Source organism: Coffea arabica, chromosome 1c, assembly GCF_036785885.1.
Source record: "Coffea arabica cultivar ET-39 chromosome 1c, Coffea Arabica ET-39 HiFi, whole genome shotgun sequence".
NCBI classification, from domain to species: domain Eukaryota; kingdom Viridiplantae; phylum Streptophyta; class Magnoliopsida; order Gentianales; family Rubiaceae; genus Coffea; species Coffea arabica.
Genome location: NC_092310.1, coordinates 26241592 through 26254773, shown reverse-complemented (window position 1 = coordinate 26254773; position 13182 = coordinate 26241592).

Below are 13182 nucleotides of genomic sequence, written 5' to 3'. Positions count from 1 at the left end.
TCTGTTTCATAGCTTCGAAACGGTGCATCTTGCACCCCCATCCGATAACCGTAGAGAGTTTTACACCATTACCGCATAATAAGGGCAAAACAGTTTTCTATTTGGGGCCAAGACTAAGGCCATTTTCTAATTTCTGGTTTGCTATTATGCTCATTTATGCATATGAAACCCTATTGGGGTTGTGTTTAGCATTGCTATATGACTCGTTATCGAGTCTCTTTTAGGGCTTGCTTTCATTTCGGTTGTTTCCTAGCTAACTTTTGTACTTGTACTGCTTTGAGCCTAGTGAACGGCTTTTGGGAAATAAGGTGACTTTTGTGTGAAATGTTGGGACTGATTTGAGGATATAATGAAGCCTTAATGGCTGGAAAAGTAAGAAATTTAGGGGAAGTGCTGCCCGATTTTCTAGGCCGTTTGATTCCTTTAAGTTGGATTTGCCTTTTGGTAGAATGAAAGGCTTTTGGGTTGTTTGTGCCTAAGTCTTCATACTAACTTTTCGTTTTCAAGAAAATCATGTTTTTGTACCCTTGCATTAGTATGTCTCACTTGTGCATTCCGTTTATTCGATTTTAGATATGAAACCTTCAATTGGTTTATTTTGATTATTTTAGGGTTTCTTGGCGATTAAGGCCAATCTGAAGTGAAACTTTTTGAAGTTGAATTGGTGAGTGTACCACTCCCCTTCATTGCTGTTTAACTTGATTTCTGCTCTGTAATTTGTTAAATTTGTTTGAGACGAGGGTGTACTTTATCACACTCGTTCTTTTATCTGTTCATATGCCAATTTTGAGTGCCTATCTGAATCTGCCGTCTGAATCTGCTATCTGAATCTGCTATTCTGTATCTGTATCTGAATCTGTTATCTGTATCTGCATCTGTTCGGATTTCTATGACTTATGAGCTCAATCCTGTGGCTAAGTTATTCGAGTCGGGCCGGCAAGGGCCTGGACGATTAGATAACGAACCACGGTAGTCTGTTCGGGGATTTTTGGGTATTGAGACCCTTGATTCCGGTATACTCGAGTATTACCATTTCTGTTCGGTTACGGTGAGCGGGCCCGGTAAAGGGGTGTTTGGTGGACGGAATTCGGTGTAAAGAGGGGTCTACGGACGTTTTGGTTCTATATACGTTGACGGAGAGTCAACCGGTTTGGATCAAGTACTGCGCTGGAAATTTGGCTCCTGAGAGCCACCCGTATCCTTCTGATTTGAATCATTAGTTCCTTTGCTTTACATCTGACATGTGTATCTGATTTGTTAAATGTGAAATGCCATGACTTTATTGCTATCTGTTTGGTACCTCATTGAGCGCAAGCTCACCCCGTTCTGTTCCTTTTGTTTTCCTTACAGGAAAATAAATACTTTTGGACTGGATTTGATAATCGGTTGCCGACTTGAGCTAGTTGGACATATCTTTTGTATAGCTCATGTATTAAAACCCTAAATGTACTTTTGGTCCGTTTCTCTTTTGGATTTGGCAAACCGTACATGTATCCACTTTTGAATCACTTTGGTATGCCCCTTTTGGGAAGTATATGCTAACTTGTGAGATGTAAATATTTGCTTGACGTTTGGTTGGGTTTTGACGTGTCGGTTCCTCTTCATGGCCGACTCCGACTTTGTTTTTTCTTATTTTGTGGGTTCGACTGGTTTTCACGCGGTTGTATGACCCGAAAAGTATTAGATCGCGCTAATATGATCCGTAGTCCTGGCGAGAGCTGGGCAGGCAGTCCGCCAACCCCTTTGGTTCGCCTTAGGGGAAAGTGGGGCTGTTACAGTCATACTTTATTTAGTAGTCCATTAATTATGCAAGTTCAATAAGTCGGCCCACTCTTGCCTAAAGTGTGATCCGAATTATGTTGTCTAGTGTAGGTAGAAGTATTAGTCAAACAATCTGATACGGTCCTCGATCAACTCGTTTCGAGACATGTAGCACATTGTCCAAGGACCTAGCGAGGTTGTCCGATGCTTGGATTGTGGAACGTAGAATCAAACGTGGACGACACAATTTGATTAAAGGTGGTAGAAGATGACTCCAATGAAGGTGACTACTCCAGTGGATAGGTCGGTTGAACAATCAAGGACAAGACGCGAGATTGCTCAAGACCCTTGCCAAAGCAAGTAAAAGACTCGAAACTCTTTCTTAGAGGAAGAATCGAAATAAAGGAAAACTTTATTGATAAAATGTGTACCTTAAACCTTACAAAACTAGCCTTTTATAGGCTAAAGGCAACAAGAAAAACCCTAAGAAAACCCTAAAAGAGCAGTCGGCTATCTTGGTGTCAAGATGGCCCGGCCCATGCTTCTATTACGCAGTTAATCTAACCCTAAGCAACCTTAAGGCCTAAAGACCCTATTCGGCCCAATCACTTGGAGGCCCGCTTGACTCTCCATGGGCTTGGATCATGGTGTAGATGATTTGCTTGTCTCCTTCTAGGCCTTCAATATCTCTATGGATTTCATGTTGGTCTTAGACCATTCGAACAAGGCCTTGGAGGGATTCCTTGAAGAGCTTGGCTCGTGCACGTGTGACTGGGCCCAATGGAACTCGGACCGGGTCATTGCGTGGGCCCTGATCCATGCACACATCAGTCCCCTCCTCTTGAGAAGGATTTGCCATCAAATCTGGATCCTCCTCGTCAAGAAACGGGCTCAAATCCGTGACATTGAAGGTCGTGCTAACATTATACTCCCTAGATGTGAGAACCCGTAAATCCCTTAATAATTTTCCTAGGGTTTATTTCCTTTAATGGCATGTTTTCTGCATTTTCTGGCTTAGGAAATTTTTCCTGGTGAATTTTATGAGTAATTATAGTTTTTGGATGATTTTTCTAGTATTGGAGAGTTTTTGAAAAATTAAGGTTATATAATGGACGTGGGACCCACTAGTGCGAAAAGTTCAGAAAAATTCGGCCAATTAGGTTAAGTTTCGGATACTGTGTGAAATTTATCGGGTGTTAAGAGATAAGTAGAGGATGTGAAGTGATTGATGTGAGAGGAAAAGAAAGGGATAGGAATGCATTGAATGAAGCGACAAGTGTCACTCTTCTATTGGTTGGACTTGGTGACAACTATTCACCCTTTTTGACTTTTTGACTAATTGGTTAAATATCTCACAAATTAACCAAAATTCACTCTTGTCTTACCTCCTTGTGGCCGGCCCTCTCTCTAGCAAAGAAGGAAGAAAAACCTCTTCAAAGTTTGGCAATTATCTAGTGCAAATCATCCAAATCAAGTGCTTAAACTTGTTTCTACTCCATAAATTCCCTCCATTTGGTGCTAGTGAGTGATTTGGTGAAGTTTTTTGGAGAAGCTAAGGTGTCTTACAACTCTCCCTCTCTTGTTTACTAGGTAAGTGGTGCTTGAACTTCCTCCTACACCTAATGATGCTTAATTTGTGCCTAGTGGTGGCTAAAGTGCTGAAATTTGTGGTTTATTTCTTGGTTTGAGATGAATTGGTGAAGTTTTTATTTTATTGATGAATTTTCTGGTTTAATGTGATCATGATGTTGTGGTTATTTATGATGGTTGGTAATGAGGGGTAATGACTCTAGTAGGTGTAAATGATTGGTAATTGCAACCAATTTTGGGTTTGGAAGGAATTTGAGGAAGTTAGGGTTTCATAACCCCCTTTTCTGTCCGGTTTTGTATCATATGGTTAGAGGCCGAATTGGCCTTTTCTTAAAACATGAAAGTTGTAGGTATTGATTTGTTTGAGGTGCCTGTAAAATTTCAGGTCATTTGGAGTAGTGTAGAGTGAGATATGTCAATTTTACTGTTGCTGTTCTGGGTTGATCAGAATGTGCGAACTGCGCTTGTAATCGTCTGTTTTGACTGGAATTGCTTTGGATTTGGATGTTGGTGTCTTCTGATGAAATGTATCTGGATGTCTTGGTTACCGTATTCCTTTGGAATCAATGCATTTGGACCTGTATAGACTGAGTTGGACTAATTACAGCATAGTGTGATTTGTAAACCTGCAATTACGGTTCTGGTTTGGTATTCTGCATTTTTGACCTAGTTGTGCTGGGATTTGGACTGAGTGGCCTTCTACATTGTTGTAGCCCTGTCTTTTAGCTTCGATATGGTGGGTCTTACACCCTCATTCGATAAGCGTAGCGCATTTTGTGACATTACCGCATAAGGAGGTCAAAACTGTTTTGTTGTTAGGGCTAATATAGTTACATTTCCTGATTTTCTGGTTTCCTATCATGCTTATATATGCATATGAAACCCTATTGGGGTTGTGATTGGCATGGCTTTATGACTCGTTATCGTGTCTCATGGTATTTGTTTACGTGTTCTAGGGCGTGACGTTAGTGCACGACGTATTTTGGACGGCGGTGCATGAAACCTCACCTACGTGAGTGGTGAGTATACTACTCACTTGGATGTTTATAATGTGGCTTTACTATATGTGATTGTGATGCCTTGAAGGCTTGTTTGGCTATTGGAAATGATTAGGGTGAGGGTGTACTTGACCGCCCTCATTCCTTTTATTCCCGTGAATGACTGTTTACCGTTTCACTGTATTACTGTACTTGCTATATGAGTTATTGGATTCCATTCATGAGATATTGTTGGGTGTCGGTTGGACGAGTATCCAACGGCCCTACTGTATTACTGAGCTCGACCTCGTTGGTAGTCACTTGAATCGAGCCAGCGAGGGCTTGATCGTGAAAATTGACTAGCCACGGGGACTGAAATGGGAATCTTGTGGTAATGAGACCCTTGGTTCCAGTGTACTCGAGTATCACCTAAAGTTACTGCTTGGAGTGCGGGCCCGGTTGGGGTATGTTGGGTGGAAGGAATAGAAGTAAAGTGAGGTCTACGGTTTGGTACTTTTAACATTGACGGAGGGTCAATGAGGTTGGATCAAGAATATAAGCAAGGAAATGGGCTCTTGAGAGCCATCCGTATCCTTTCACTGATTTGATTTACTTCTTATTTGCATACTTGAACTGAACGGTTACGCTTATGTGATTTTAGATGCTTATGTGGTAGTAACTCACTGGGTTTAAGCTCATTCCGTTCCATTTGTTTTCCTTACAGGAAAATGACCACTTTTGGAAAAGATTGTGGTAGATGGTTGCCAAATTGAGCTCTTGTATATGTATCTTTTGAATAGCTCTTTGAATGAAACCCTAATGTGTATTGGGTTCATTTTCTTTTGATTGGCAAACCAAACATGTATATTCATGATGAATGGTTTTTGTGGCATGCCATTTGGTTGTAAACGTTAAATTTCAATGTATATATGATGGATTGATGTTTGGTTGAACTCTGGATTTTGACGTGGCCGGTACCGTTCTTCATCTGTTTCGATTTTCGTTTTTTTGTTATTTTGTGATTTTGGCTTGTTTGCGCGCATTGGTATGTTCCGGAACGTATTAGAACGACGTAAACTGATTCGTTAGTCCTGGCGAGAGCTGGGCAGGCAGTCCGCTAAACCTTTTGGTTCGCCTTAGGGGAAAGTGGGGCTGTCACAGGTGGTATCAGAGCCTAGGTTTGAATTAGCCTGGGTGTTATAGGACTGCTTGATTTGAGGATTTGTTGTTTATGGCCTGTAAGCTTATATTTATGGTTAATTGTTCTTGTGGTGTAGGATGGCCGGACAGGGTGACCCTAGTGCTAGTCCTTCGGGAGTGAGACCTCGCAGAGCACTCCCCGTGATCCCATATCAGATACGGCCAGGAGGGGCCGTTATTCGTTGGAGCCCGTCTAACCGTCTCCGACGGTGCTCGTGTAAAGAGAAGTATGCCTATCCGAACGCTCTCATGTTTGCTCTGGACATGGAGTGTAAGGTGTTGACTAGAGAGAATGCTCGGCTTGAGGTCGAGGCGATCCAGGATAGGGTGACCAACGAGAAGCAAGCTGCACGTATTAAAGAGCTAGAATACGACGTGCTCGAGGTCGAGGACAGAGTTGATGACCTATGCGACCAATTGAGGGAGGCACGAGAGCGCGAGCTCAAGCGAGCTCGCAAAGTCAGGGGTCGCGCTGAGGCGATCGTTAATCTGTGTGATGACGGGCTCGAGGAGGATAGCGATGAGGCTTCGTGTGCGGGGGCTGAGGCGGGGGAGGAGTCTACCCCGTCGCCTGGATCCCAGACCCCGGTAACCGACTAGGCCTTGACTTCTAGGCTTCTTTTGGGATAGTTGGTGGTTTTTGTATGTACATAGGGATAGGGATAGAGCCTTAGCTAACCGTTTTGGATGTTGGGTTAGCTACGTGTAAATCTCTTTTGATAGGCCAATCCTCGGGGGGATCGTTTATGTTCGTACGTGCCTTGGCCGTACTTGACTTGACTGATTGTATATATGTGTGTGGTTTGATCTTGCTTGGCTTGTATATAGATGTTTGTGATCATGTTTGCAATGTATCAATATGTGTTATTGTGAAAGTTTTGTGTATTACTTACATGCCTTGTTACTACTTTGGTTTAGTACTCTTGCCTAGACCAAGTAAAACTTGTGGAAGGTACTCGGAGTGGTCGGGGACGCGGGCACGGAATTAGACAACCCACACCGGTTAGGGGTACGGGGGAAACCTCGACTGGACCCGATCTTGAACCACAAGCCGACCCCAATGTGCAAATAGCTGCTGCTATGCAGCAAATGACAAACCTGCTAGCGCAAGTAAAGCAGCAACAAGCCCAGAACCCAAACCTTAACCCTGGAAACCCCAGAAACCCTGGCCATCATATCGAGAGCGAAGATAGAGCTCTCGAACGTTTTCAAAAGTTCGCTCCGCCAAAGTTTGTTGGGGGACCCGACCCGGACGTTGCCGAAAGATGGCTTGAAAAGATGGTTGATATATTTGCAGCCCTACACTACCCTGATGAACGGCAGGTGACTTTTGCCGTATTTCAACTTGAGGGGGCAGCCCGTTCCTGGTGGAACGTAATTAGATAGAAATGGGAACGGGAGCAGACGCCGAGGACTTGGGTGAACTTCATCCGAGAGTTTAATGCCATGTTTTTCCCTCCTCTAGTCCAGAAGAGGATGGAGGACGAGTTTATTAGGCTTCGCCAAGGGGCTCAAACTGTGGCAGAGTATGAGAGTCAGTTCACCCGCTTGTCCAAGTTTGCACCTGAGTTAATCATGACGGAACAATGATGGATTAGGCGCTTTATTCAGGGTTTGAATGTGGAGATTCAGAAAGACCTCGCGGCGGCCCAAATCACTGCATTTAGCGAGGCTGTGGAAAAGGCCCAACGAGTTGAAAGTGCGCGGTTGCAAGTCCGGAACTTCCAGGCGAAGAAGCGTAGCTTTCCTGTGAGTACTTCCGGACAGGGTGAAAAGAGTACTCCCTCTAAGTTTGGACGAGGAACGGGTGGTGGTCGACAATCTGGTTCAGGTAGAGGGACTCCATTCAGGGGTGGTCAAGCTGGGCGAGGACAAAGGGGAAATGCTCAGAGTGGCTCGGCTTCAGCACCTCGCGGTCCCTGCGGGCATTGCGGGAAGTCAAACCACAACGAAGATAACTGCTGGAGGAAACAGGGTAAATGTCTGCGATGTGGAAGCGTGGACCACCAATTGGCTACTTGCTCGGTCCTGAAACAAGATGGAAAGGGAAGCCAACCACCGCCGAGGACCAATACTGGACCAGCGAAGGGAGATGGGTCCAAACCGAAAGTGTCAGCTAGGGTGTACTCCTTAGAGCCCCATCAGGTTCCAGAGTCTTCAGAGGTCGTAGAAGGTACGATCCCTATTTTCCACCATTTTGCCAAAGTTTTAATTGATCCTGGTGCCACTCATTCGTTTGTTAACCCTGATTTCATGTGTGGCATCGATATAAAACCTGCTAGTTTACCATATGACCTAGAAGTTAGTACACCTACGGGAAATCAACGTTTGGTGACTAGTATGGTTTATAGGGATTGTGATGTGTGGGTAGGTGAAAGGAGATTTTTAGGAGACCTGATTAGCTTGTCCATTAAGGGGTATGATGTGATTCTGGGTATGGACTGGCTAGCCAAATATAACGCCCAACTGGATTGTAAAACGAAAGTGGTAGAATTTCGCATTCCTGGAGAGGCAACCTTAAGATTGGATATAAGGGGTAGGTTAGCCTCATCTGCTTTAATTTCGGGCATCCGAGCTAGGAAACTGATAAGTAGAGGGGCGCAAGGATTTTTGGCCTTTTTGATTAACACCCCTACGGATAAATTAAAGGTGGAAGACGTGGCCGTAGTGAGGGAATTTCCGGATGTATTCCCTGATGAGTTAGTAGCCTTACCTCCAGAAAGGGAGATAGAATTTCGAATAGACCTATTACCTGGAACCTCACCTATCTCAAAAATCCCTTACCGAATGGCGCCTGCGGAACTTAAGGAGCTTAAGTTGCAATTACAAGATCTTTTGGAGCGGGGATTCATTCATGAGAGTGGGTCTCCTTGGGGAGCTCCTGTCCTATTTGTGAAGAAAAAGGATGGAACCTTGAGGATGCGTATTGACTACCGGGGCTTGAACAACGTTACGATCAAGAATAAATATCCACTGCCCCACATTGACGAGTTGTTTGACCAGCTGCAAGGAGCAGTGGTCTTCTCAAAGTTGGACCTCCGACAAGGATATTATCAGTTGTTAATTAGGAAGGAGGACATTCCGAAAACTGCCTTCAACTCGAGATATGGGCATTACGAGTTCGCCGTTATGCCCTTTGGACTGACCAATGCTCCCGCCGCCTTCATGGACCTAATGCATAGGGTTTTTAAACCCTATCTAGACCGATTTGTCGTTGTGTTCATTGACGACATTTTGGTCTACTCTAAGACACGCGAGGAGCATGAAGAGCATTTGAGAATGGTGTTGCAAACTTTAAGGGAACATAAGTTGTACGCCAAGTTTAGTAAGTGCGAGTTCTGGTTGGAGAAAGTAGCATTTTTAGGGCATGTAATCTCCCACGAAGGCATTTCGGTGGACCCGGCGAAGGTTGAGGCTGTGACAAATTGGAAGAGGCCAGAAAACCCCACGGAAATTCGCAGCTATCTAGGCCTAACTGGGTACTACCGAAGGTTCATTAAAGATTTCTCTAAATTAGCAGGACCTTTAACTGACCTGACGAAGAAGCATGGTCGATTTATCTGGAATGCCCGATGCGAAACGAGTTTTCAGGAATTAAAGAGAAGATTGACCACGGCTCCGGTACTGGTCTTGCCAAATGGAGTGGACGGGTTCGCAGTGTATGCAGATGCATCGCGAGAAGGCTTGGGGTGCGTTTTGATGCAGAACCATAATGTGATCTCTTTTGCCTCTAGAAAGTTGAAGCTTCACGAGCAGAATTACCCGACCCACGATCTGGAACTAGCCGCGGTTGTGTTTGCTCTGAAAAAGTGGAGGCATTACCTATACGGGGTGACCTTCGAAGTGTACTCGGATCATAAAAGTCTTAGGTACCTCTTCTCCCAGAAGGAATTGAACATGAGGCAACGAAGGTGGATGGAATTCCTGGAAGATTACGACTGCACAATCAATTACCATCCGGGAAAGGCAAATGTGGTAGCAGATGCTTTGAGTCGTAAGGTGCAAGTAGCAGGGTTGATGATTAAGGAGTGGGATTTATTGGAATCCGTGTGTGAGTGGAGACCCTGTCTTGAGAGTCATAAGGTGATATTTAGTAATGTTAGGGTAACCTCCACTCTACTGGAACGTATTAAAGAGGCGCAAAGCGAAGATTTGATGGTACGGAAGTGGGGAGAGAAAGTGGAAAAGGGAGAAACAACGGACTTCAATTTTAGTCCTGAGGGCATTTTGAAGTATCGAAACCGAATAGTGATACCAAAGGATGAGTCGTTGAAAGCAGAGATTCTGGAGGAAGCTCATCGGTCCAAGTATACAATCCATCCGGGCAGCAGCAAGATGTATCAAGACCTGAAAGGAACTTATTGGTGGAACAATATGAAGAAGGGAATCGCTCAGTACGTGCAGAAATGTCTCATTTGCCAACAGGTGAAAGCAGAGCATCAAAAACCATCGGGTTTGTTACAACCCTTGGAGATACCCGAATGGAAGTGGGAAAACATCACAATGGACTTCGTTTCAGGTTTACCAAGGACGCAAAGAGGACATGATGCCGTTTGGGTGATCGTGGATCGATTAACCAAATCGACCCATTTCTTGCCGATGAACATGAAATATTCAATGGACAAGTTGGCCCGACTGTACATGGACGAGATAGTAAGACTACACGGTGTTCCTGTGAGCATCGTCTCCGATCGGGATCCACGGTTTGTATCCCGGTTTTGGCAGAAGTTTCAAGAAACCCTGGGGACGAAACTCAATCTGAGCACGACCTATCACCCTCAGACGGATGGCCAGTCAGAACGGACAATTCAAACTCTCGAGGACATGCTACGAACTTGCATTCTGGACTTTGGAGGCAACTGGGGTCAGCACATGACCTTAGTAGAGTTTGCGTACAACAACAGCTTCTATTCGTCGATTCAAATGGCTTCGTACGAAGCCCTCTACGGACGCAAGTGCCGGTCGCCGATTTACTGGGACGAAGTTGGCGAAAAGAAAGCACTAGACCCAGCAACTATTCCATGGATGGAAGAGGCTCAAGAGAAGGTCAAGTTGATACGGCAACGAATCCAAACAGCTCAAAGCCGACAAAAGAGCTACGCGGATAATCGAAGAAAAGACTTGGAGTTTGAAGTTGGAGATCATGTGTTCCTCAAGATCACACCCTTACGAAGCATCACAGCGGGCAAAGGAAAGAAACTTCAACCGCGGTACGTCGGACCCTACAAGATCCTTCAGAGGGTAGGAGCGGTCGCGTATCGATTGGAACTGCCATCCAGTCTCTCTCGAATCCACGATGTGTTTCACGTCTCGATGCTAAAGAAGTATCATCCTGACCCATCCCATGTATTACAACCGGAGGAGATTGAAGTAGATGAATCGCTTGCCTATGAAGAGAAACCGGTCCAAGTGCTTGATCGGAAAGTCAAAGAGCTCCGCAACAAGAAAATTCCATTAGTAAAGGTGCTATGGAGAAACCATGGAGTAGAGGAAGCTACTTGGGAAATGGAAGAAGAAATGCAGAAAAAGTACCCAAATCTTTTCGGGAATTAAGGTGAGAAATTTCGAGGACGAAATTCCTTAAGGGGGAGAGAGTGTGAGAACCCGTAAATCCCTTAATAATTTTCCTAGGGTTTATTTCCTTTAATGGCATGTTTTCTGCATTTTTTGGCTTAGGAAATTTTTCCTGGTGAATTTTATGAGTAATTATAGTTTTTGAATGATTTTTCTAGTATTGGAGAGTTTTTGAAAAATTAAGGTTATATAATGGACGTGGGACCCACTAGTGCGAAAAGTTCGGAAAAATTCGGCCAATTAGGTTAAGTTTCGGATACTGTGTGAAATTTATCGGGTGTTAAGAGATAAGTAGAGGATGTGAAGTGATTGATGTGAGAGGAAAAGAAAGGGATAGGAATGCATTGAATGAAGCGACAAGTGTCACTCTTCTATTGGTTGGACTTGGTGACAACTATTCACCCTTTTTGACTTTTTGACTAATTGGTTAAATATCTCACAAATTAACCAAAATTCACTCTTGTCTTACCTCCTTGTGGTCGGCCCTCTCTCTAGCAAAGAAGGAAGAAAAACCTCTTCAAAGTTTGGCAATTATCTAGTGCAAATCATCCAAATCAAGTGCTTAAACTTGTTTCTACTCCATAAATTCCCTCCATTTGGTGCTAGTGAGTGATTTGGTGAAGTTTTTTGGAGAAGCTAAGGTGTCTTACAACTCTCCCTCTCTTGTTTACTAGGTAAGTGGTGCTTGAACTTCCTCCTACACCTAATGATGCTTAATTTGTGCCTAGTGGTGGCTAAAGTGCTGAAATTTGTGGTTTATTTCTTGGTTTGAGATGAATTGGTGAAGTTTTTATTTTATTGATGAATTTTCTGGTTTAATGTGATCATGATGTTGTGGTTATTTATGACGGTTGGTAATGAGGGGTAATGACTCTAGTAGGTGTAAATGATTGGTAATTGCAACCAATTTTGGGTTTGGAAGGAATTTGAGGAAGTTAGGGTTTCATAACCCCCTTTTCTGTCCGGTTTTGTATCATATGGTTAGAGGCCGAATTGGCCTTTTCTTAAAACATGAAAGTTGTAGGTATTGATGTGTTTGAGGTGCCTGTAAAATTTAAGGTCATTTGGAGTAGTGTAGAGTGAGATATGTCGATTTTACTGTTGCTGTTCTGGGTTGATCAGAATGTACGAACTGCGCTTGTAATCGTCTGTTTTGACTGGAATTGCTTTGGATTTGGATGTTGGTGTCTTCTGATGAAATGTAGCTGGATGTCTTGGTTACCGTATGCCTTTGGAATCAATGCATTTGGACCTGTATAGACTGAGTTGGACTAATTACAGCATAGTGTGATTTGTAAACCTGCAATTACGGTTCTGGTTTGGTATTCTGCATTTTTGACCTAGTTGTGCTGGGATTTGGACTGAGTGGCCTTCTACATTGTTGTAGCCCTGTCTTTTAGCTTCGAGATGGTGGGTCGTACACCCTCGTCCGATAAGCGTAGCGCATTTTGTGCCATTACCGCATAAGGAGGTCAAAACTGTTTTGTTGTTAGGGCTAATATAGTTACATTTCCTGATTTTCTGGTTTGCTATCATGCTTATATATGCATATGAAACCCTATTGGGGTTGTGATTGGCATGGCTTTATGACTCGTTATCGAGTCTCATGGTATTTGTTTACGTGTTCTAGGGCGTGACGTTAGTGCACGATGTATTTTGGACGGCGGTGCATGAAACCTCACCTACGTGAGTGGTGAGTATACTACTCACTTGGATGTTTATAATGTGGCTTTGCTATATGTGATTGTGATACCTTGAAGGCTTGTTTGGCTATTGGAAATGATTAGGGTGAGGGTGTACTTGACCGCCCTCATTCCTTTTATTCCTGTGAATGACTGTTTACCGTTTCACTGTATTACTGTACTTGCTATATGAGTTATTGGATTCCATTCATGGGATATTATTGGGTGTCGGTTGGACGAGTATCCAACGGCCCTACTGTATTACTGAGCTCGACCCCGTTGGTAGTCACTTGAATCGAGCCAGCGAGGGCTTGGTCGTGAAAATTGACTAGCCACGGGGACTGAAATGGGAATCTTGTGGTAATGAGACCCTTGGTTCCAGTGTACTCGAGTATCAC